Source organism: Eleginops maclovinus, chromosome 9, assembly GCF_036324505.1.
Source record: "Eleginops maclovinus isolate JMC-PN-2008 ecotype Puerto Natales chromosome 9, JC_Emac_rtc_rv5, whole genome shotgun sequence".
Lineage (NCBI taxonomy): Eukaryota > Metazoa > Chordata > Actinopteri > Perciformes > Eleginopidae > Eleginops > Eleginops maclovinus.
This window is the reverse complement of record NC_086357.1, coordinates 15,929,342-15,956,744: the sequence shown is the minus strand read 5'-3', so window position 1 is coordinate 15,956,744 and position 27,403 is coordinate 15,929,342. Positions and strand designations below refer to the sequence as shown.

At 41.2% G+C, this 27,403-nt stretch overlaps 1 long non-coding RNA gene across 1 annotated transcript; it reads right to left on the bottom strand.

Annotated features, from left to right (window-relative positions):
* LOC134869396 (uncharacterized) lies at nucleotides 1-27,403 on the bottom strand. The gene is made up of 3 exons (XR_010166412.1): nucleotides 27,176-27,403; nucleotides 14,093-14,206; nucleotides 1-122 (listed from the first exon to the last, which is right to left on the bottom strand). It is a non-coding gene; the product is annotated as an uncharacterized LOC134869396 (long non-coding RNA).

Genomic DNA, 27,403 nt, shown 5'->3' with positions numbered 1-27,403 from the left:
GTGGCTGGCAGCAGTGGTGGGGAGATTCCATCAACTTGACAGGCTGCTTCTTGCAGGAGAAGAGTTAATTGCTGTGGGACCGGGGCAGCCTTCAACATCCATCAACAAACCTCCTTCCAGCTCTGTGGGGTTGGAGGTTGGGTGAAGTATTGAGAGGGAGGGGATAGTAAAGGGCCATAGAGGGCAGAGAGATGTGGGAAACATCAGATTTTCTTTGACAACTTGGGCCAATAACATTCAAAACAAAACACTTCTGCTGAACCGCTGTCCATGTTGGTCGAGTTGGGTTGCAGGCTATGTCACTGAGACCAAACTGGAAGATTATGGAGAAACAACTAAAATTGCCCCTTTGTATTACACCATGGATTTATCTGGACATCAAATTGTCCAATGAAACAATTGACATGGCAAAAAATTATCTCATATTTATACATACAACAGTAATCTTCAACACCCTTTCCAGTGCTCTTGGAAATAATGGGGAATTTGCCGATAAGCATGTTTATGAAATCCTTAGTTCCAAAGCATGTCCATGTGGCTATTTCTAGTCCTTTAAGCATTCAAACAACCAACCTGTGAAATTGCAGCTTTCTACACACATTTACTAGTAGGGGGAGTTTTGAAGACACCTCTAAAAACCTAATGACACCTTCAACAATGTAAGAATGGCTATATGATTGGCAGTCATAGTGTGGAGGGCCTGTAATATTCAACAACAAGGACCTACTTAAGAATATACAACACAGCAATTTTCATGAAGGAGCAAAAAGGAGCAGGATGATGTGAAATAAACTGTCCTTGTTACTTCAAAGTTAAGAGAACGGTGCAAACAGAGAGTTGCCAGTGAGATATCTGGGATTACTTGATTACTGAATCCCAGAAAATTATTGACCTCATTTAACTCCTTACCTACAGTTCAGTCCCCTTATGTTATATAGCAACGCATAATAAGAAAAATGCATATGCCTTTCTAGGAGATAGAGCTGACCATTTGCTTTTCTGTGAAAGTTGATTTTTTTTAAAACAGCAGTCACAACACTATGAGAAAGTAAGAGTCAGTAGAAATATTATAGAGTCTATAAAATACTTCAATAAGCTAAGACAAACTGAGTCAACATAAATGTAAGGTAAAAGTTAGTGTCATATCGACAGGCTTCCAAGAAACACTGCAGTGTAGTTTATGGTGTAGAGAAATAGCTTTTGCAGAAAGATTTTAAGAACACATTAAAAAACGACTTTGCTTCTTGAAAGTTAAATATATGAATCTTTCAAACATTAATATAGCAGAAAAAGTAGCCCTTGTGAAAAGATATACTGGAGGAATGTTAGCAGGGCTGGTTATACAGTACACGCATGAAACTATTTACCTTTCCTATGATTATAAAGGACCTTTCACACAGCTTTCTAAAATTTAAATGGCAGAGTACACGTTTGCAGCATCAAGCTAAGGTAAACCAACCAGATGTTCCTCCACCAAATAACCATTTTTCACTGAAAGGAAAAAGGTAAAACCAAAGAAAAAAACAACATTGGTTGGTTTCGGAGATGGAGAGCCCTATGCGCTGCTGAAGGACTACAACTTTACGCAAGCTGCCTGGGGATAAAGAAACACCCTGATCGATAGCAGGTGTAGATATAGCATCTATTGATTCTGGTCTAATATACTGGTGCCCTCGTGTGACATCTAATGGTTCTGACTGTCATATGTAGAACCTCCCCTAACCTACAAAGACAAAAAGAGAACTTGCTTAGTTTGTATTAATAGTTTGGTACTGTAATCGTTCTTGATTGTATATTTGTCTTTCTTTATTGTCTTGTTTGTTCCATACAAGCTCGATGTCAAAAGTTCACAGCTATATAGAAATGTGAAAGAACTTGCAAACATTGGCCTGCTTACAGCCGGAGCAGGCTTGCCAAAAAGCATGCTTGATTTGGACCACCCCCATAATAATTGTTGCTTTGTGTTTGAAGCTCAATGGCTTCAAGTATCAACAAAAAGGGCTCGAGGCCTATTTATTTTGACAACTACCATGCTGATAAAGGGTCTTTCATGCTGAGGGATTATGCTCTTTTTGTTATTTTGATTTTATTTGGTGTTTTAATTTAATCTCAAATGCAAGTAAGAATGAATACCTTATTATAAAAGGCACTACACATTAAGTTGTGCAATACTATAATGTGACTTGCGACCAAATAGTATAAGAGATAACAATCTTTGAAAATAGCTTTAAATACATTCAACAAATCCAGTTTGGTATAATGAATTTAGTTATAAATGTCCAAATCTCATTTTGACCTCCAAAGGGCAAACTACCTAGGAAAGGACCCCAAGGTTAGGAAACACTGCATACTGAAAAGGTTCCACTGAAAAAGTGGAAAGAAAGATTGAAATGTATACAAACATCAAACTTTTAGTTAATAGCTCATTCTTGAGGTAAAAACGCAATAAATGATTTAATGTGCTAAGACATTTCCTCATTTTGTTAGTAACCCCTACTACCAACCCTGAGGAGGTCTAAAAATAAAAATAAATCACTTTTTGTTACCTCGTGATGAGATGATTGTGACACCTCAGCATTGATTTAATTAGAAACCGTTTGAGGTGGCAGATGAGGGAAAGCCAGTAGGCAGAGTTAAAGGTGTCCCTGGTTGTAATTGAATCACCTTTGATGAGCAGAAAGAAGCATGATAGTGTGGGTTCATCTGATTTTGATAATAATTAACTGATTTTGTGTCTCCTATCCAATTATCTCATTAATGGAACATATTTTTACTTTAATTTTGAACTTTTGTTACAAGTTCATGTAGTGAATGTTAATTCCTTTACAATTGGTGCTGAAAGCACCTTAGTATCCTCCCTTACACCCCTCCTTTTTTCTTCCATCACTTCCCCGCTGAGTAGCCAAGATAAGCGACAGACTCCTGTAGCATCCATATCTTAGGCCATCGCTGCTTTGCTGATGTGGACACTAAATAAACTGGTAGCTTTTAGCAGATGTAATCAGAAAGATGTAGCTGACCTGATGGAGGAAGATAGCCAGAGGCTGCTGGCAGGTTAGACCACACTGCTGGCTTGCTTTTACATCAAGGAGGAATAAAAAAGTAGTTCCAGTACAGAGGTACTTCTGGCCCCACTACCGTTGTTGAGGCTCTGTCTTCTCTAAATTCTTCCTGGAGGAAGAGTACATGCGGAACAGAAAGACCTCGCCAATATCAAACTAAAAGATATAAAAATAATTCATCAAAAGATAGTAGATTAGGCACCTTAAGGAACACTTTGCTTTCATTTTGTGAAACACATTTAACGTATGTGGGAAACTGAAAATATTCCATTTTAAGCCAATACACCTGGACAGCAGTTGCTAAAGAAAGGAAAAAAGGCTGATTAACTGTATCCACATAAACTTCTTTAAATGGTCAGGGTATTTATTGTTTAACTGCACTTACCTCTAGGAAAAAGATAAACTTCCACTTAACATTCCTGAATTTTAAAACACTTGCTATGAAGTACAGTGTAACATGTGCTGAAATTTCCATAAATGAAAAACTAGTTATTATTACATTGCTTAGGTTGATGAACCAGAACATACAATGACACTTTTGTTATTTACCAAGCATGCGCTACCTTAATTTGGAAAAGGTTCAAAAGATAACACTCATTCACTTCTAACTCCATTATAAGCCACTTAATATTCCATGCAAACCTGACATTTGGTTTGATTGAGAGGCTGTCCAGAAGCGCTAATTGGTCTGTAAACATTTGAGCAGACATGCAGAGTGAAATGGGGAACGTAAAAGGAAGCTAGCGGTTTCATTCAATGCCCTCCTACCCGCCCACCTCCTTACCTCTACCACGTTCTTTCAGCAGGCCTGGCTCTTTAATGTATTTAATTGTCAGAGTAAAAATGTTAATTGCATTTCATTATGTATAATTTATGTAGTTTCAGCCGAGGGATTCTTTAATATCCAGCTAATTTGAATGGCATCACCGGGACCAGCTGCTGATTGTGTGGGCACGCTCAGAGTTGATCTGTCAATTAAGGAGGAGGTATGATAGACAGGTTGTGGTTTTGACACCTCCCCTGATTTTTTTATTCTTGTCAGAGGGATTTTTCAACACACAATATTTGCTACAAAATCTCCATGTAGCTCAGTTTTAAACTACAACCATTAACCTGGTTATAATTGTTAAAATTGCAACTTTTACATTTGCCACATATACAACTATTCCACACAATTTTCCACGAAACAGAACTCCTGTGTAGAACATCAAAAACATATTTAATTATTAATGATTTCTAATTAATATTCCTCATATTTACTTTAGTTTGTATTAATAATTGTTACAAGATGAACGTGCAACTAATGCTCCATTAATGTTCTTTGTATTTTACCTGGTAAATGTATGCACTGGTTTTGGCCCTGAGACTACAGAGTACAAGTCTTACTTTGACAAATAGATCCCTGATTAAAAATAAGCAGTATGTATGCTCATGATTGCTGTGCGTTGTCTGTATTTTTGAATGTATTCAGCACTTAATGGATTTTATCCAACCACGAAAAGGAAAACTACCATTTATACGAGTCAATCAGCTGAAAAATGGAAATTTAATCACTAGTTCTAGGTTATTTAAATAATAATTGCAGGCATCATGTCACATTTTGCCTTTATTTCTCAACAGCTTACTGCCGTGACTGTGACCCTGGAACGGAAAATTTATCTTTAATTGGACTTATTTAAACATTCTAAAACATGTACAGAACAACACTGGTAGATACTATAAATATAGCAATGTTTTTATAGGTGAATTTTATTTACAGTAGCTTTTGTACTCTCTAAAAGGACATGAGAAGGAGAGTCAATCGCAAAGATAGTGACTGAAACTCAGCTACAGCTGACGGTACAGCAAAAATAAGCGAAAACGAACAAAGCATGTCGGACTGTTGTTTGGAATGGGGGTTGGAGGGAGAGAGGAGGGTGGGGGGTTGGAGGGAGAGAAGAGGGTGGGGGGGTAAGGGATTCACTCTTCTTTCTCTTCAAAGTGGCTGGGATACTCTAAAAATATCTCCCCGGCAGCTAATCAGAGAGAGAGACAGGCGGTAGCATCATAGATGTTTGTTGTTGTTAGGCTCTTTTGGCTTCAACAAGCAGTACCATGATGCACTGGGGGAAAGGGCCTGGACACGTCTGGGCGCTTTGATCAATAGGGTTGCAGTCCCTCTGAAATGCAGCCTGGCTGGAGCACCAAAGTGTTTTATATCCACTGATCTGATTGCACTAAGGCAATGGGATATGGAGTGTTCATATGCAATGCTAGAACAGGATCTGAAAACAAATGTAACAGGATGAAGTTTGAGTGGCATTAATTGGAGAGCAGGATGAAAGCCGTGACTATACATTCACTATCCATCAGCCCTGCTGATTTGCTGCTGAATACACAGTTATACTGTGGGAGGAGCTAAAGCATTACCCATTCATAACTAGTATACAGGCTGTAGTTCAATAAGCAAAACATTATACACAATTATCATTCTACTAATCAGTTTTGCTGTCTGTCGGAAAGTACGCTTCGGAACTTGGCTCATTGGCCATTATGTTCTCCCTGTGAATGTTTGCAATGGTTTCTTAACTCTGTTGTTTCATGTGTTGTCTTTATTATGAGGCTTTGCTTCATTTTCTCATGATAATTCACTGTTTACCACCCTGGGCCTGTGTCTTTGACCCAGTAAGTCCAAATGCATCTGCTCGTCTGCCAACTAAGAAATAACGTAATTCACAAATAACAGCAGTGTTTGCCATTCTACATTTGTTTACCATTGCAGTTGTTTTAAAATTATTCTAATCACTTCCAAAGCCCTACACGTAGTTTCTCGTTTCTCACATTATGTTCTCAATACGCAGTGCTCAACAATATTCCTCAGGGCTTCTGACCAAGGTCTTTGGCTGTCCAAACATCAAGACCTAAAAACAACATTTGTTGTTGTAGCTCCCACTCTTGAATCCACCTTCCCTTAGCTATAAAAAACGAAAAAACACATTTTTGGAGATCGTTCAGTGGAAATCTTTAAGTAACTTCTTTCGTAAGCACTTCTTTCGAAGTTACAACTTATGTGACTTCTGTGCAGTTTCATGCCTTTAATGTGGTTATTATCTAAACATGTGTTATTCCTTTTATTTTTATCCTATAGTATCTCATCACTTGTGTTTTTAGAGACTCTTAAGAACTAAAATATAGTGACTTTCTTACTAATTTACTCTCAATATCCTTTAATGGAGGGCAATTGCAATGCAGTCAATATAGTATAGGGTGCAAATGCAAAAATAAATGAATCAATAAATAAATTAAACAAAGAAGAAAAAACCACAGTCTTGTAAGAAGACATTTTCAGGGTTGATAGATGTATATAGATTTATAGATTGTATATATTATTTATTAAATAGCATTAGATTAGCGTGCATTGGCAAAATTATATGTATACTGTCTGTTGTGTGAATTTCGCTGTAGTTTTATAGTGACAATAAAAAGAATCTGAATTTGAATAGCCATTGGTATAATCCATGACCTTTCTCTTCTTATCCTTCAGGTTGGAAGACACTTCTAAATTGCCCCACTGTAAGAGCATCCTTGGGCCAGCAACAAAGGTGAGCGTGTGTGTAGAAAGACACAGAGAGAGCACTTAATGCCCTGCTTCTTGAGCCGGACGCACACTTCCTGAATCCATTAGGGCGAAGGGGCTTATGACTCTTGTAGGGAACCTAAATGTAGTACTGTCCTTATGCTTTCAGCCTGTTTGGCCTTGGGCAGACTGCAACTGCAAGTGGATGAAAGAAGTAGAAAAAAACACTCCGGTGCAGTACAGGCCTCTGGATGAGTAGCTGTGCATGTGTAGTTGAAGATAGCTAGAGGGTGACAGTGCTCAGACACTCTGTAGACACACAAGAAATGGGAGAACTGTCTCACTGGTCCCTTTTATTTATAATCCTCCTGCATTATCAATGGCCTTTGCATTGTGAAACTTCACACAAAAGGGCATGTATCTGCAAAATATACATACACACACACACACACACACACACACACACATATACAGTGGTATGCAAAAGTTTGGGCACCCCTTAGGAAAACCACTGCATCAGTTTGTCACTTGCTGAGCTTTTGAAGCAGCAACTTCATTTTAACATATGTTATACCTTATGGTAACAGAAACATCTCAGTAGTGAAATAACTTTTATTGGTCAAACAGAAACATGTTTATGTGCATTCAAACAAAAATAGGCATGTGCATAAATTTGGGCACCCCTAAGAAATAATTCCATTAATATTTAGTATTGCCTCCTTTTGCTGCAATAACGGCCTGTAGACGCCTCCTGTAGCCACAGACAAGTCCCTTAAGCCTGGCAGGTGGTATTTTGGCCCATTCTTCCACACAAAACGTCTCCAGTTCAGTCAGGTTTCTTGGCCTCCGTGCATGGACAGCCTTCTTCAAATAAATCCATACATTTTCAATGATGTTAAGGTCTGGGGACTGGGATGGCCATTCCAGAACATTGTACCTGTGCTTCTGCATGAATTCCTTGGTGGATTTTGATCGGTGCTTAGGATCATTGTCCTGCTGAAAAATCCAACCCCGGCGTAGCTTCAACTTTGTGACTGACTCTAGAACATTCTTGTCAAGAATCTCCTGGTACTGTAAGGAATTCATGTGGCCCTCAACTTTAACAAGTTTTCCAGTACCTGTGCTAGCCACACAGCCCCATAACATGATAGATCCTCCACCAAATTTTACAGTGGGCAACAAGTTCTTTTCATTGAATGCAGTGTGTTTTTTTCGCCATGCATACCTGTTCATGTTATGACCAAATAACTCAATCTTGGTCTCATCTGACCACAGTATTTTGTTCCAAAATGCTTCTGGCTTGTCCAGATGTGCTTTTGCATACCTCATGCGACTCTTCTTGTGATTAACACTCAGGAAAGGCTTTTTGCACATCACCCTTCCAATGAGCTCTTCCTGGTGCAAAGTACGCTGGATTGTGGAACGGTGAACAACTACACCATCAGCAGCCAGATGTTGTTGTAGTTCTCTGGAGGTGGTCTGTGGCTTCTCTGTGACCATTTTCACCATCCTTCGCCTGTGCCTTTCCCCTATTTTTGTCGGCCTACCACATCTTTCCTTCACACGGACTGTTCCTGTGGCCTTCCATTTCACAACTACGTTTCTGACTGTGGAGACAGACAGTTTAAACCTGTCAGATAATTTTTTGTACCCTTCTCCTAATTTATAATGTTGGATTATCTTAGCTTTCAGGTCAGTGGAGAGTTGTTTTGAGGTCCCCATCTTGCCACTCCCTAAGAAAGAACCTAGGCCAGGCACAGCCAGCTATTACCTATGTTAAATAGCCTTTTTCATGATTGGTTCCACCTGTCTTTGTAATTGAAGGTCTAATGAGCTAATCAAAGCAATTTTGTGCAGCAACCTGTCAGCTATAAATCCGTACAGGTGTTGAAATGAATGCTATTTATAAGGGTGCCCAAACTTTTGCACATCCCATTTTTTGCATTTTATTTTATTATAATAAAACTATGTAATGCTACCCTAAGAATTTTGGTCTGGAAAACACTAAAACGTCTACATCTTTGTAGGAAAACAAATGTTGTTGCTGTGATCTTCTATTATAAAGGAAAAGCAAATTGTCATGAAATCTCAGAGGGGTGCCCAAACTTTTGCATACCACTATATATATATTTATGAAGTGTTAAGTAACATTTTTTCAATTGTGAACTGTATATTTTTTATTATTCTAACTAGGTTTGGTTCTAGTAGCCCAAGGATGCTTCACCATGTGAACTGCAGAGGGTTGGATCAGAACCGCTGACCCTGTGATTGGCAGGTCTGCGCACTAACCCCAGCCACAGTCGCCATATGAACACCAAGCCTTTATAATGTTGAGAAAAGAAAAATAATGAGTTGTGAATGAGATCTGAAGTGGAGCCTGGACTTTCTCCCTTGCCCTCATTTTCAAATCAAACCTCCTCTTTTAGCATCTGCTGATTCTTAAGCCAAGAATCCGTTAGTTAAGGGTAAGTCCATCCCTATCTAAAAATACCAGTGAAGCTAGTTTAATGAGACAGAGCTAGTATTCTCAACCAGAGGCAAATTATACCCTACTCTTTGGTCAGAACAGACAGAAGCAAACAATCTGGCTAATTGTAATCATCTCAATTAATTGCCAGCATACAAGATGCCCCTCATTGGTGGGATGAGTGATTATGTCGTAAGTGGGTCTGCCCCGTGGTGCACCAAGCATCCAATCTTTCCACATCTAATTATATTGGGAGTTATCATGTCCCTAATGACTTTGCGTGTTGCCTACTCCTTAAGAAGCTCAAGATAAAAGAGAGGACAAAATGATGTAAAGCGCATTATCGTTGGCAATGGACTCCTGGCGGCATTACTTTAAATAGAGCTTGATTTCCCTCTTTGTAGCCAGGCTCTTTTGTGAGATATGAGAACAGCGCTAATGAGTGCCCACACTCTTGATTTGGAATATGCCCAGTGTAATTTCTGCACAGGAGGGAAAAGGCAGCTTAACAAACAGGGAGAAAATACTCCCTTTTGCTAGTTGATAAGAATGAGAGAAGTATGTGTATGAATGCTTACAAATTGAGATTTTTAACAGAGGTTTGAGGTTAACATACACATTTCATAGAACATGAATGACTACATAAAATATTCAAAGATATTGTACGTGTTCGTTTTTGGTTATTTTTTAACTTCAGTTGTTCAAAAGATTTAAAATGAGAAATGTTTTAGCCACCTTATCAAAGATCAACCATTTTGATTCAGACCAATCCGAGAAGAAGGTCCAAAACCTTTTCACAGACGTTAATTAAACTGATTATATTTTCTTTGTGCATTAGACATAGATATTTATGGCTGTAACAACACAAGACTTAAAAGTAAAAGTGAAATAAGCCAACATGTTAAATTGCTAGAAGATTAAAGGGCCTAAATGTTTATACTGATGTGGATTCCTTTTGGTAAGCCTACTTCGGTACATTGCTCACTTACTTTACTCTAAGTTTACTCATGCTTTCCTCTTGGCTTGCTAGTATTGATCTGTGCATTCAACAACTATTGAACAGCAGTTCAATATATTTTGATTCTGTTTTTAGAATATACAGCAGGTGTGTGAGGCACCATATCTATGTCTTGCTTTGAAAAAAGAGGAGTTTTTATAGTAGATTCCCTGACATTTCAGCCACACATGGTCTGGTGCTTTACTACATTTAGTTTCTGTTTTGAAAAAGGCACCACTTAGAGAGCCAAAAGCTTTCCAAATTCTCTTGAAATGTTTGAGTAGGACTCGGTCCTACTCAAAGGAGGACTGATTTCAAAGAATCACAATTACCACAGTCTATCAGAAAGGTGATACCCAAACACTGTTGTTTCAATGGTAATGGGCTTCTTACAGCTTAAACTAGCTTTGCAATCAAAGTAGGCTAGTCACCTTTGTACATGTCTTCTCACGCACACACTTGATGTAGCTGTTCTATGAATTTCTGTGTTCAGGGAAGGCTTCCACTTCCTGGACTTTGATCATGATGTAGTTGAAATCCACATATTCGAACCAAAGTCAAGTGCGGTTCTCCGGAACAAGTTCAAAGCTCAAAGTTTTCTCTTCTATAAAGTATGAATGACCCTCTGAGTATAGCATGTCTGAAACTCCTAGCTGGTCCAAAGTACCGTGAAGCTTTGTGGATGATTGGTGAAATATCTCCAAGACCAAAGAGCACGCCAGGTTGCTTTGGATTCAACACTTCTAGATATGAAAGACAAACGAACAGAAAAGAAAAAAATCAAAACCTAGGAGAAGGTAAAACAGAATCACAGTGGAGGTTTATCTATAAAAATATAAGGTTCTCACAAAAAAACGTTTGGTTTTGTGGTACATGAAGGTTTATTCTTCTTTTTAAAAGATAAGACATGTCTCTTTGTACATAAAGGTTCAGTCTCTTTGTACACAAAGGTTCAACCTTCTTCATGTATAAAGTGTTGTGGGTGCTGCACACTATACAACATTAGCACTGCACATATGCTGCCTTTGTGTGCGACTTGACAAAAGCAGATCTGAAGACACAATAACTGGATTCCCCATAACTCACCTATCGTTTTTCTAGTCAGCTTCAAAGGCATTCAAAAGTAAATGTGCTCTATGGCTGCTCTTTTCAAAGTTTTGGAGACACACACACACACACACACACACACACACACACACACACACACACACACACACACACACACACACACACACACACACACACACACACACACACACACACACACACACACACACACACACACACACACACACACACACACACACACACACACACACACACACACACACACACACACACACACACACACACACACACACACACACACACACACACACACACACACACACACACACACACACACACACACACACACACACACACACACACACACACACACACACACACACACACACACACACACACACACACACACACACACTACCTTAAGGTGAAGCATCTGAAGCAATAAAATGACCAATTTAACACCCTCATCTTCAACGTCTGCCACTGGGATATAAAAGGCAGTGTTGTCAACATTAATGCAGACTGTAGCTAATAGCCTCCAAGCACAGATGAAGCTTTAGTCTCAGTGGACTGACCATGAAAGTAGGAGTTTTATCTGTAGTATATTCCTAGTAAGGTCAGAAGACACTGCATGTCTGTTTTAAATGAACAGAGGTAGCCTGTAGGTTAGAGACAATGGATCATGACCATGACGTTTGATGATTTAAATCCATGACTTGTTTAAATGGGAATTTTTTAGGAAATGTGAATTAGAGATAAGATCTGTCATTTCCATTTTAGGAAGGCATTCAACTAATCATGCAAAAGCTGATGAACTTTCAGAAACAATTAATCTTGAAAATGTTTAATCAAGCTTTATCAAATAGAACAATATTATTACATTGGCATATATTTCAATAGGAAAAACTCCTAAATGCACTGAAAGGATGCAACCTTCTCGCAGTATAAAGTTTAGGTGTCCTTACATTGCCTTTCTCCTCTTTACCTAAGTGTCCCCAACATCCAATTTGATGCATCCTGAATTGTTAATCAGCCTGTAGAATATTAAGAGCTGCTATACTGCTGCCCTGCTGGGGGCAACAATGTGGAACACTAAATACTAAAAAAAGCTAAGTCCTAATGATTCATTTATGACGATATTGATTTGGTGTGCAATAAATTACAATTAAAGCCCTTGTTTTAGCATTTCCACAGGACTTCTTCCTCCATTTAATGACGCCTTAGGCAAGCCCTAAATAAGTAACTGTTGCTCTAACTTTGAAACATAACTTAACAACACCAATTACTTCACTGCTAGATAATGTACTTTTTTCAATAAATGTCCTAGTCTCATAGCTCTTGCGCATCGAATAAAGCCAAAATGTGTCCGTATTATCTTTCCATACTAACTTCCGCTTACCAATAAAAAACTGAAAGACGTTTTCATCATCATCATCATCATAAAAGTAATTTGAAAGAAAATGACTTGGATATACAGTCAAAGGAAATGTAAAATGCAACGAAGGTAACTAAAATTCTATAAATATACAAACACATAATCAAAGCTAAAAGCAACACAGTTGAGCAATGTTTTGAGAGACATAGAGACTAGATTCACCAATATAAATAGTTTAATACTATTCCAAAAATTAGATCCCAGTGGTGGCTGTTCAGAATTGTTTTGGACTGTTATCCAAAACACAATGCTATGATTTCAAAGCGTAGTAAAGTCCAAGAGTAAAAATGTATTGAAAGATAAAGACACACAAATGTCCTAGATTATTTGTATATTATATATAATATTCTGCTTCAATCCATATTTGTTGGTGTTAATCTTTTCAAATACAACATTTTCACTGGTCGAAGAAGTGTTGGTTTTTCCTGCATTTATTTAGTTGTGTTTATAACGGAGAAAACAGAGGGAGTGACCATGTGGTCGATTGCTGCACTTTACTGTCACTATTTGGTCAGGGTACCAGTAATGAGGGGTAAGCAGATTTAACAAACTATGAGACATTTGGGCATACAGGACATCCATTTGTCCCAAGTTACGTCAATGATTGTTGTTGTTGTTGTTCAGTGTGGACAGTTCAGTGAAGTAGGTTTCATTTAGCCGTAAAAAGTTATGATTGAACCCCTACTTAATCATTTTAGGACATTTGAGCGTCAGCTTATTGCCCATAATGTAAAACGTTATTTTCCAGCAATAAACCACGGAGCACGAGAATATCGATACCATCTGACCACCAAGGGTTTCCGGGAAAAGTGTCATTTTGGCATTGTGAATTCACTAAGTAAAAGATGGCCCTAACGCTATCAGATTGAGCAGTTTGCTTCCCACAAAGACGAGCCATGCTAAAAACGTGTGCACTCACAGGACTCAGGCGGCACTCAGGATAAAAGCTTTCATCAAATGGCATATGTTGAATGACATACTGTATATGCTCAATACCTCTAAAAATATCCCCCCAAAATGGATATTCAGAGTATAAGCACTTTTCAGTAGTGGTTTGGCAGTTCTAAGTTCCACAGCAAAATGAACGTAATCCTTCTACTTTTTTTGCAGAATGCCATTTCTTTCTTTTAAATCTTTCATGTGAAATCAAACCCCTATAAATAACAGAATCAGATCTTCCACAGCTTTAACGTGCAGTGATGGGACTTGTGTACACATTTCTCACACAATTAGATTGCATGTTTGCAACTAACAACTCCGCGAGAAATAGAACTGCTCTGTCATATTTTCAAACAGATCCACTCTGTAAAATCCTATAACCCATAAATGACTTGACCTAATTCACTGAGCAAGAAATTAAACACGGTCGTTGCAAACATTGAACCTAACAGGACAATGAATAAACCTGCCTGTTGCAGCTAAGGATCACATTCTTGGTATATACCATAAGGGTTAAATGATGCTCTTGTTCAACAGGTCAGGAGGAGCAGGTTGCGCCGGCCAATACCTTATCTTGCTCTGTCAGCAGGTCTCCACTGTCCCTCGGATTAATTGTGTCGGTCCACTTGAGACGGGGATGTCACGCTTGTGTGTGCTCAGCAGCCCCCACCACCATGTCTAACTGGAAGAGAGGGAGGGAGACACATTTTAGTTGGTTCACTGTGGAACTTCACTGTGCATATAAGGCTGTGTTTTCTCACTATTGTTGTTTTATTTGTTTGTATTGCAGCTCATAGTTTCTGGTGGGTAATGTACTGTATGTATTCACAAAAACAAAGTGTAAAGTGATTACTTTGGAAAGACTGCGGCAGATAGAAAACACAAATGATGCAATGCTGATGACGAAATGAAACTTTATATTCATACTCATTTTGAGTATGAACTTTAAGTGTAAGGCCTAAGAAAAAGGGAGACAAGCCAAAAAGTATTAAGAGACAGCATTTTTAGTTTTTTAAATGGAAGTGTTAAATATAAAATAATGTGCAGCTTAATTTGCTTTTTTCTTTCCATAGGCAACTGATCAGTATGGCCACTTGCAGGACCTAAACACAAAGGCACTTATGGCATAAGTTGTTTCTGTGTGGTGTGAAAGCAGGCATTTCAATTTGCCTGACAGGATAAGGTATACTGTGTATGTAAATTATACGTACAGGCATAACAAGTGTCAAACGGTAAGGCACACACATACACATGGTCATGTAGATGTGTTTGTGCTTGTATGTCGTTCTGTGTGTGTAATATAGAGAGTGGGGGTTGTGTGAAGTCAGCGGGCAGACTCCTTGGTGGCACCGCCACAAGAGGGGGTGTAGACAGCTGGCTGGTAATTGCAGGTTGCAGTAATTAAGCTCTGAAAAATTAGCTGACAGTTCTGCCGCTTTAGTGCAGAGAACTACCCGCTCCCATTTAAGTTCTCCAACCCCCCAGCACTCAGGACTTCCTAGCTTGTCACTGAGAGCACACAGCTAGACTGGTTTTTCATACATGCTCCATCAGGAGACGTGAAATTGTGTTTACTTTGTAGTAGACAGACAAAGAAAGCTCCAGCTTCTCCGAGTGGGCCCTGAGTAACATCTATTCATTGCTCCATTCACAGAGAGAACCATGCTGCTAAACACAGACAAACAATTATCTGTAGAATTACAGATGGACTTACTTATGGATGGTCGATACCTTGAGCGAGTCACTGTGACTTGTGGTCCCACATGCATGGAACAAATGTGTACTGACCATCACAGAGCCTTTACAGACTGCAGGGCTCAACAAAGACGATTGTTATTGGAGTAGAAAGTTACCAAGACTTTGGTCATACTGAATGCTCTCAGATACAGTTGATAGCATGTTAGCTAAGCAACAAATACATGTTCATTTTCCATACAATATACTCACTTAAAAATCACAGACAACAAGTACACAACATACCTTTAAATAAACATCAAAGTGTAGATTTATACATGCGTATAAAATATAAAATATAAATATAAATGTCTCTAGAGATCAGATGGGTTGATAATTACACACATGCTTAGTGAAGTTTATCGACACCACGCTGCATATTTCTGTTTTTTTAGATGGAATCCTTAGCAGCCACTTACTACTGGAAATCTGATATAAAATAAATGGAGAGGAAGGACATTGACCTGCTATGTTGTGTTTACCTGTATAGGATGTCAGTTCCCCCTCATAACCGTGACCTTATTCAACACATTGGCTCTTAAGGACATTAAAATTTAAAGTGCTCTTGCTGTCTGGCTTCTTCCTTAGTGGGTCCCATAGGGGCAAAATGTTAGCAACAGCACTCTTGAATGATTTTGTTTTTAAACCTTTTTTTTTTTGCTCCAAGCTTACAAAAACTGAATAATTATCTTTGAGGAAGCCATATCATCAGTCTGTTGGATAGCTGCGTAATACTCTATATTAATCCTCATGGTTTCTGGGGATAAGAGCTGAGTCATATGGACCACTTTTGAACTACAGAAAAGAAATCAGTCTCTCAAGCTGTTGTCTTCAGCTTTGCAACACTGCAGATTTCCATCATCCTTCCTCACAAAGTCACTACATCATAGCGCTGGGGTTTGTCAATGGCTGGGGAGGGTGCACAGTCTTGCCTGTTAGCTGAATGCACTGACCTTTTGTTTGCCAGCTTTGCCTTGTACTCAATTGAAGCAATTATTCGCTCCACTTGGCAAATTTGTCCTCCTTTCACCATTTGAGTCGACAGATGATTTAAAAAAGGCATCTACAGAACCTCTAAAAGCCAAAGCATCGCTGATTGGCCCTTTAATTTGTCCAATTATGCAGCTAATGAGCTAACTTAGTGAACCTAAATAATGATGAGCATAGCCGGCCAGAATGTCCTGGTTACAGGACTCGACTAAAACAAAACGTTGAGACCTCTAAATGTACAGTTAAACTCACGAAAGAAAGAGGTTCAACTTATGTGAAGTGACCACCATAATCACGTTTACAAATGTAACTTATTGGTTTACTCGGGATGAAGAGAGAAAATACTGGTTTACTGTTCTTTTTTTAAGTATTTGAAATGTAAACATTGACACTGAAGAATGTCTTTGTAGAGTAACATCTAATGTGACAGACCCCTTGCTGTAATTGGTGGGCAAGGTTGTACAATCAGTGCAATTGGCAGCACCTGGGCCCAGTGCTCCACAGAACTATAAAAAGCCTCGAAGGTAAAGCACTTCTTTTCAGTGTTTTGATTTTCTTTTTTCTACCAAACTCTCCACAATCCCCAATACTACATTCTTCAAACAGTCACTCATTGCATTTTGGCATCTTTATTTATGTTACCAAAGTCAGACATGCTGAGGAAAAGAAAGAGTTTTGTGTTCCCTGTACAGAGTGGCAGGGAGCCACTAATGCTTAAATGCAAAGAGCTGTTGCAGAATGTTAATTGTCTGGGCTAAGACTCAGGGATTTTTCTTCATCCAGACTTATTTATATGCACCTGACGTAGACGCTCCAGCTTCCCTTATGGGACTGAAATGCTGATTACAGGAAATATAGTAGATGATGGCCATAATTGACCCACAACTGCCGGTGGATGTTTTTATCAGATGTCAGTTAAATGATCAGGATTGGGGAATGCAAAATACTAATCATGACCATGAATAAATGGAAAATTCCTGTTCAGTCAGTGAAATAGTTGACCTGGGATATATGAGGGCCTGCATCTAGATTTGTGTGTTTTAATTAAAAAACACATGTCAGGGATCAGGAGCCACAAAAATGATGTGGCAAAGCAATCACTATGGTTAAATGACCAGTGTTTTCCTTAATGCAGCCCTTTCTGTTTTAGAAATCTGCTGTAGGGGATTATTAAATTATATATATTAAAAAGAAACTTCTTAAAATAAAGTTGTGCGCATAGTAAATTACCATTATATTGATCTGTTGTCAGACAAGATATTTGAGACTTCAACATACTGTTTTACATCTTGCTTCAGCAAATGTATACCCTTCTGCAGCAGTACATCAAATGTTCTGTCAAATTAATAAAGCAGTGAAAAGGGAAAAAAAACTGAAAATTAAAGGTCAGCTGTAAAATGAGAATGATGAATGAATTGCTAGAACTATAATACAAACTTAAAGTAAGGATATATCTGCCACCGCAGCAGTGATTTTACCCGTTATTATAAAAATCTGTCTCTTGTGAGTTCCCAAACGTTATTGATGTGCACTGCTAAATTACTGTAGAACCCCTTTAACTCAAGGCCCAGGTATAAGGATTCATTTCAACTGTATTTGCATCTCCCGGTTTCCATCAGCAAAAGGAATTTGCTCAGTTTTCATGGAGTATTTACTGTTGTATAACTAAATGTAAAAAGTATAAATGAGTGGGTTCCATGTGCCATTAGATATGGTTGAATGGAAAAAGGAAGATAATAGGATTCAGTATGTTTGAGATTCATCACTCCTAAAAAAAGATCACTTTACTCATTATCACAAACTGGCGAGTTGACAAATAGCTAACACAACCAAACAACACCAGTCATAGCAAGAAGCAGGTAAATATTGGTGCACTACCCTGGCTCTGCTTTGGACACTAGAACCAGACTAATTCAATGATTTCCATTTCACCAAAATCAAATCAGTGCCGAAAAGGATTACCAACTCATCCTGGGAGATTGTACGACCCATAACAAAATGATTTTAAAGCTGTTATTTTAAGGTCAAATATTTATATAATGTAATCTACTCTTGTCGATGTATTATTCCCTGTGCGCAACACATTACGTTTTTCTTTTCTTAAAATAAAACTCCAATACCTGAGGATACAACAACACTATAATGTACATAGATCAGTCTGCAAATCCTGCACTACACAGGGATTTATATTCAACAAAGTAAAGCTATGTGGTGTATATGACATGCTTTACCTTTGGGCAGATGTTTGAACACAAGAGGTTGAGGCGTAATGTCAGGCCAATTTCACTGCAGTCTTTCCAAAGAAAACAATAACATTTGAGGTGGCCTCTGCCAGCACTGCAAGGCTTTAGTCTTTTGCATCTAATGTCTCTATGACAAGGTTAAACTGAAGAACATTCCCTCCTGTACGTGCCTGCTCTGCAAAATGAGAGTTGACTGGCCTGTTTGGGCTAGCAAAGAATTAACGTGGAAAGCATGGGCAGCACATTGGCAGTCTAAAAATGCATGACTCTTCACACAGACATTTAAAAAAGCACAATCTGAGGTTCCATTCTGTAGTGAGTAATTACACTCTTTTCAATAGCCAAACCCACTTAATGCACACCCAACGATGTTTGTTTCATTTGAAGTAATGATGGCACCATCCTAAAATGAGAAAAATATAAAAGAATCTCTTGTATGTGAATCTAACTTTTTTATTTATCACTTATCCTATTTTGCTTGTCTGCAGATATAACAACAGTAATATGGCCATAAAAAAATAATCCCCTGCTGAGTCAATGATTGTGGAAAACAACAAAAGTGGCAAAACCATGGCAGATGGAGCAATGCCAGCTCTTTGATCTAACTTCTGAAAAACCATATCTTCCCAAAGTTGATTGAAAATGTGTACGAAAGTGGCAGAGCTGTGAGCCTGGGAGACTGACACTCCACTTTAAAGAGTGGCCTTGGAGAAGAGAGCCTGGAGATAAATGGTTTGTTCAGTCACTCAGAGGTACAAAGTTGCTAGAACTCAAGGAGTGCAAGTAGTGGAGAAGTTTGCAAAATGTTCTTAGTACCTCCTAGTACATAATCAATATGATAAATATTAAAACACCTGACTGAACTGAAGATTTACAATGCAGTACACAAACATTTAAAAAGACAGCAGTATCAGCAGGAACGTAAATATATAAACCAGATTGAAGTTACCATACCACACACATAAAGAGTGTTATTACAATCCTCATCTGTATAAAAATGTACATATACTGTATAGTTTATATTAAAAAACAAGTAAAGGTACAGTCAAGTTTAGGTAGGTATTGGGGACACTGAAGCTTTTGTGCGAGTGCACTATTAGTGTATGCTGTAAGCGCAAAGTTGTCAGGGACAAATCCCAGAGGCTATATTCTGCTCGTGGAATGTTATCATTCCAATGGCATTCATTCACACCAAAGGAAATACCCTACGGCCATTTCAGCATCACACTGCAGTAAAGCTTTGAAGTAGCCTACGGCAACGACCTTGTCAATACAATTCAAATAAGACGCTCTCTGGCATTTGCCATTGCATTTTACCCTCAGTTTCAACAGTTAAATTTGCGCAACAAGCTTTTGAAGGGGAAATATTTTGAAATCTTCTATCAGCAAGGATACCAGTCTTTACATGCTTTAAAAAAGATGTATGCCTGGTCAAAAAACAAATAAGAAGATTCAACGACAAAACAGTTTGTGAAATAAAGGTTACAACCAATTTAAAGGTGTGATGAAGTGTAGTGCAAGCACCTCTTTAGCATGCTTGCATGTGTTTTGTTATGTTAAAAATCTCACTACTTTTACAACTCTTCTGATTTATACAACAACATGCCACCATCCTGTCTTCTTACCATATTATTTATGGCTGACAAAAAAAGATGTTATGCTGGTCCGAGAAGATTAGGCTGTGTTCAAGCACTTAATTGTACGGAGTCAAGACATGCAGTGTCCTCACTGATTTCAATGAGATCACTATGTGGGCAGCAGGAGAGCTGCTTTATTGCGCTCTAAAATACGACAGAGCATTTGCCAGCAAACAAATTATGCAGTTTCAACATCAATATCCATAAACACACTGCAGTGAACTACAAGCAGGCTCACAATCCAAGTACCCTCTGGAATGTAATTTGTAGCATCATGCTAATCAAAACTTGTAAGCATCGAGACAGACGCTCAAATATGGCTACAGTTAACTTTTCAAAATCTGGAACATCCGGACACAGAGTACGATCTTTTAAAATGTAAAGTAGTATTTTGTCCTTATCACCAGTACCTGTATAGAAACATGCAGCACCACCTGGCTTTTGATTATGCATCTTTATTTCCAGGGTAAGCCACAGCACAAAGATGCTCTCAGAAAAACATCTAATAGTTGGGTGTCAGATTGCATTACAGCAGCAATATCAGGTAACTCTTGTTTTTGTCTGCACCTATGACCTCTGTAAAGTACTTTGTGAAAAACATGTTTCACTTTTGTATGTAAATGCAATTGACTTGACTTGGTCTTAAGTCAACAGGGCTCGGTTTCACTGCTCAGTTTTCTGAGGTGCCAACATGTTTTGCACTGCTTTCACCCTGACCTCCAACTGAGAACTCTCCCACCTTCTGTGAGACACATCACCTCATTCTCCATTATGGAACGGAAGGCATTGAATAACAATAGCTACATCCAACAAAAACTATTTATAATCAAATGAAATGACTCCAAATACAATCCTGTGCTCTTTTCCAACTTTGATCACACACAATCTTGCACTCTCCCAAGCCGTCACAATAATGTTGACACTCCGCGACCCTTTCCCAGACACACTCTGACAAACTGTGGAGGGGAATAGAGGCAAGTTGCCCGCAGCAATCACACCTCTGTCTGGCCTTATCCCAGCAAGGAGGAGGGGGTGTGAGCTCCAGGGCAGGTATTGGGCTAGTCCGGTACCGGCTGGTTGTGTGGCAAGTCAACCAGTAGGAAACTAGATGACCTTCACATTGGTTCAGAGACTGTCAAGACCACAGGGGTTGTAAGCTGATGAGTAGGTAAATAAAAAGCCAGTATACTCCAGAGATGAGAGATCAGACGAGTTCAAATACCAATGTCAGCTTGGCAAGCGATTCATGATACTTCTACTATGTGCAGACACTGTTGAATTGAGTCAAGTGCAAACTGTAGTCTTCAAAACAATGATCATTCAAACAAGTGGTGCTGCAACTGTTTTGCTGCTTTGATCAAAGGAAAACTTCAATATCGGATCTATGTAGGAGAGAGGTATGTCTGATAAAACATGTGAACAGCTAATCACAATGATCCTCAATCAATCAACCACCAAAGAAGGCCCCATGTGGCATCAGTGGGAAACACAGAAATAGATTTTGTTGCAAAAAGAAAAGCAATGTCAGTTGCATGTGAACATGTTGGCTTTGTTGTGTCGATAGAAGTTCAACTTTTTGTAATATGCAGCACTATTCAGGGTACCTTAAGCTCTTAACAATTCTGGTAGTTAGGATTTAGGTTTAAAAAGTGACTAATGACTTTTTGTCACGAGAGCCAAGTAACACTATGTTGATGCCTGTGCTCTCTTTGAGCCATAGATCAAGACACCATCAATGTGGTGGGATTCATCACGAAACACGCTATCTAAAAGTGGCTGCTATGCTGGTGATGGTGACACAATCTGACAATACATAACATCATTATTATGCCTTGCATGTTTTACTATAATGAATTATAATACCTCCCAATCATGGTGACTAATATGTCACAACTAGTTATCTGTTCAACCAGGCATGAAGGAGGCAGGAAATCTTCTGCCCTGTAAACTATGTTTCAATATGTATTTTTTATTTTGTGTGTATGGCCTTGAATGCCAAATATGTGGAGATCGTATTGAAACGCAGGAGACGTCCATTACAGTTGAGCACACAAATGCGTGTCTCGTTTAATCACACAGTCAAAGTTAAAACCAAACAAGATGGCGCTGTCCTGTAAACCCACAAGCATGGGGCTCCACGTCATCGTAAACGCAGATTAATTAAAGGGACCACGATCCCTTTTTACAGTTGTACTTTCAAGCATAAACCAACGGTCATACTTACAGGCATGAAACAACAGTGTGTAGAACCACACTTAAGAAGGAGGTGAATTATGTATATTACATTCACTACACACGTCCCCCCAGAATTCACCATATAAGAAGAAAAAAAAAAAGAAGAAAAAAAACAGTCATCGGTGAGGTGGTCGTATTAAACGGCCACAACGGCTGTGCCGTACAGGAGGCAGAGGAGGCACTACTGCGGCAGGTGTCTCACCATGACACGGGTGTGGGGCATGCAGTGTGGGGGTTTTGGGAGGGAGGGGAGCAGGGGGTGGGGGCAGACCTGGAGGTCGCCCGCGTCTTGGGGGCTGGGCCAATTCAATGGGCCTAGCCACATCCAAATGAGCGGGTTTGAGGCGGTCAACAGAGAGTCGCTCCGGTTTGCCACCCATGTCCACCACAAAATGTTTATCCCCTGTCTCCAACACACGTAATGGACCTTCGTAGGGCGGGCGTAGCGGTCCCCTGTGGGCATTGTGGCGAATGAAAACATAATCAGCCGTCTGAAGCCCAGCGGGGATGTGCGACTGAGGGAGGCCGTGACGGGAAGTAGGGATAGGAGCGAAAAGCCTCGCATTGTCCAGTAGCGTGGCTCGCTGGAGAGTTGCAGACCAAGGGGCAGTGGTGCTAGGGACAAAATCCCCTGGAACCCGCAGCGGCTGGCCATAAACAAGCTCTGCGGATGAGGACTGTAGGTCCTCCTTTGGTGCAGTTCTGATGCCCAGCATTACCCACGGGAGCTTGTCGACCCAGTTGCAGTCTTTGAGGCTGGCACGAAGAGCAGCCTTCATCGACCTATGAAATCGCTCACAGAGTCCGTTCGCCTGCGGGTGATATGCAGTAGTGCGGTGGAGTTTCACTCCTAGGCTCTGGGCAACAGCGTTCCACAGCTCAGACGTAAACTGCGCGCCCCGGTCAGAGAATATGTCTGATGGAGTGCCGAAACGGGCAACCCAGGTGCCGATAAATGCACGTGTCATCTCCACAGATGCCAGCGATGTCAGTGGCACAGCCTCAGGCCAACGGGTGGTCCTGTCAACCATGGTCAACAGGTAGGTGAAACCCTGAGAGGAGGGCAGAGGGCCGACCAGATCAATGTTAACATGGTCAAACCGTCTCTCTGGCACTGGGAACAACTCTAACGGGGCTTTAGTGTGGCGGTGTACTTTGGCCCGTTGGCACTCAACACAGGTGTTAGCCCAGTCCCGAACGTCCTTCTTGAGGCCGTGCCAAACAAATTTTGCCGCAACCAGCCTCTGTGACGCTTTAGAACCAGGGTGGGAGAGACCATGGACGGCATCAAAAACTTGTCGTCGCCAAGCCATGGGAATGATTGGCCGAGGGGAGCCTGTGGAGACGTCACACAGGAGCGTGGTGCTGGTATCGCCAAAAACCACATCCTCCATCATCAGCCCAGTAGTTGAGCTCTTAAGGTGTTGCACGTCTGGGTCTGTGGTCTGGTCCGCTGCCATTCGGCTGTAATCCAAACCAAGATGGACTGCCCCTGCCACAGCCCGTGACAGGCAGTCAGCCACCTGGTTGTCCTTACCTGCAACGTGCTGTAAATCCGTGGTGAACTCGGAAATGTAGCACAGATGACGTTGCTGGCAGGCGGACCACGGCTCAGCCACCTTGGCCATGGTGAAAGTCAGCGGCTTGTGGTCGACAAAAGCGGTGAAGTGTCGCCCTTCCAGCAGGGAACGTAAGTGTCTGATGGCGAGGTAGAGGCCAAGCAGCTCCCGGTCGAAGGTGCTGTACTTCCGTTCACTGGGGCGCAACTGACGGCTGAAGAAAGCAAGCGGCTGCCAGGCCAGGCCCCGCCTACCCACCGCTTGTAGACGGCACCGACAGCGTAGTCTGAGGTGATGGCGATGGAGGCTGAGGGAGAAGGATGTGCCAGCATGGCGGCGTTCGCCAGGGCTGTCTTTGTGTCAGCAAAAGCTTTGACCCTGCTTTCAGTCCAGTCTACACCGTGCTTGGGCTTACCTTTCAAGGCCTCATGCAAGGGCCGCATGAACTGGGCGGCTCGAGGAATGAACCGGTGGTAAAAAATTCACCATGCCCAGGAACTCCTGCAGGGCCTTGAAAGTGAGCGGGCGTGGAAACTGTGTCACCGCCTCCACCTTTGATGGGAGAGGGACTGCACCATCCTTGGTGACTCTGTGTCCCAGGAAATCGATGGTGGAGAGACCGAATTGGCACTTGGCGGGGTTAACAATTAGCCCATGTTGGCTGAGGCGCTCAAAAAGTGTTCAGAGGTGCGCCAGATGCTGAGCTTTGGACGTGCTTGCTACCAGGATGTCGTCCAAGTACACAAAAAGAAAAGGCAGGTCTCGTAGGACAGAGTCCATGAGGCGTTGAAAAGACTGAGCAGCATTTTTAAGGCCGAACGGCATTCTCAAAAACTCAAACAGGCCAAATGGCGTGATAACTGCTGTTTTGGGAATGTCCAGTGAGTGTACCGGCACCTGATGATAACCCCGGACTAGGTCAACCTTGGAAAAAATCACCATACCAGCCAGGTGTGATGAAAAATCCTGTATGTTCGGGACTGGGTATCGGTCAGGTGTCGTTGCCTCATTAAGCCGCCGGTAGTCGCCACACGGGCGCCAGCCGCCACCGGGTTTGGGGACGATGTGGAGGGGTGACGCCCACGGGCTGTCGGATCGGCGGACTATGACCAGGCGCTCCATGTTAGCAAACTCAGCCTTTGCAACGGCAAGCTTGGTCGGGTCGAGGCGCCGAGCACGGGCGTAAACGGGTGGACCAGTAGTGGCGAGATGGTGCTCCACACCATGCTTCAAGGCAGACGCCGAGAAAGTGGGCTGAGTGAGGGCCGGGAAACCAGCCAGCCATCTGAGGATGAGAGCATACTAGACAGTTGTATGGAGTCAGCCCCGCTGAGCGTGCACCTATATGAACAAAACGTGATAGCGTCAATCAAACGGCGGTTCTTGACATCCACTAACAGTCCGTGTGCACACAAAAAATCGGCACCAAGGAGGGGAAAAGCAATGTTGGCTGTAACAAAATCCCAGCCAAACCGATGCACTCCGAAACACAACTCAACATATCTCTTTCCATATGTGCGGATGTGGGTCCCATTAGCAGCTTCCATAGGGGGGCCATGGCTGTCGGTCGCAATGTCCAAACGGGATGCAGGCAGGACGCTCCTCTGTGCACCCGTGTCGCACAGGAAACGTCGTCCGGAGATGCTGTCACGGATGAAAAGCAGCCTGCCTACGCGGCCAACGCTCATGGCCACTACTGAGCGCCGGCCCTGGCGTTTCCCGACCCGCCGAAACTGCATGGAGGACGGCATTTAAGAGCCTTCGGTCCAAACTTCTCACATACCTGAAGACTGCTGGGGGCCTGAAAACTGCTGCCGAACTGTAGACTGCTGCCGGCCTGAAAACTGCTGCCGACGAGAAGATGTTGCAGCAATGAGTGCGGAATCGTCCTGTGGCACAGGAACGACGTGCGCGGGAAGGAGCGCCGCCATGACACAGTGCCCGTGACTCGCCAGGAAAAATTGATCAGCCTCTTCAGCCAGTCTCCGACAATCAGTGATTGTGGTGTTTGCTAATGCAGCTCTGACTTGGGAAGGCAGCTGACGCAGAAAAAGTTGCATGAAAAGAAAATCGGGTCTGTGCTCACCTAGGAGATCCAGCATACGGTCCATGAGCTCAGACGGTTTGCTGTCACCCAGTCCCTGAAGGGAGAAAAGCCTGCTGGCTCTATCAGCATCTGACAGTTCAAAAGTTTTCAACAGGTGGGCTTTAAGTGTTGCATACTTTTCAGCTGCGGGAGGATTTCTAAGGAGGCTCACCACTCTGGATGCTGTTCAATTTCCAAGAGCTGATACAACGTAGTAGTAACGTGTAGTATCAACGGTGATTTCACGCAACGCGAACTGCGCTTCAGTCTGGGCAAACCATGCTGACGCAGATGATTCCCAGAATTCGGGGAGTTTGAGGGTAACAGCGTTCACCGTCATTTTCGTGTCGTGTCGTGTTGTGTCTCTGGATACGTCCAGCAAACAAACATCGGGGTCACCAGTGTGGAGATCGTATTGAAACGCAGGAGACGTTCATTACAGTTGAGCACACGAATGCGTGTCTCGTTTAATCACACAGTCAAAGTTAAAACCAAACAAGATGGCGCTGTCCTGTAAACCAACAAGCATGGGGCTCCACGTCATCGTAAACACAGATTAATTAAAGGGACCACGATCCCTTTTTACAGTTGTACTTTCAAGCATAAACCAACGGTCATACTTACAGGCATGAAACAACAGTGTGTAGAACCACACTTAAGAAGGAGGTGAATTATGTATACATTCACTACAAATATGTCCTTAAGTTAAAGGCAAGACAGCAAAGGGTTTCATACCCATGTATCACTCCAGGATGCTATATGCTATTGTGTTTAAGAACATAGCAACTAACTTTACAATGGAATTATGGTGTTTGACTTCAGTTTCTTATGTTAGCTACCACAAAGGTTCACTAGTGGTGAACAATAATTCCTCACAAATAAACACAGGAACTGTCAAATTTAGCATCAGATCTATTTAAGTTTACTATGCCACAATGTACTGACCCTAGACACATAGCTTGTACGAAACAAAAACATTGTTTACATAGCGTTTTAGCAATGTACAAATATAATTGACCCTTTAAGTTGAAAAAAGAATCCCAACTCAATTAACTACTGAAGCACTTAATGGACACACACAAACACAGCAATGAAAGCAAGTTGAGCCTGAGTGTTTGTAGCCGACAGTGTGTCATCAGGATAAGTAAATAACAAAAGGGTACTCACAGTCACAGTGGTTTGTCAGTTCTGGAGGAACAGCTCACGTACGAAAGGAAAGATTGAAGTCCTCTCAGCAGCAGCGTCCTTTTATCCAGGGTTCACCGAAGTTAGCTCAACAGTTAGCACATACACGCGTGCCCAATAATTTAACCCTTATAAACTAATCATCCGAAAGAATTGTGCGTAACTGTCTAACGCTACAGTGTAATCCTGATCACTTAAATATCAACGCAG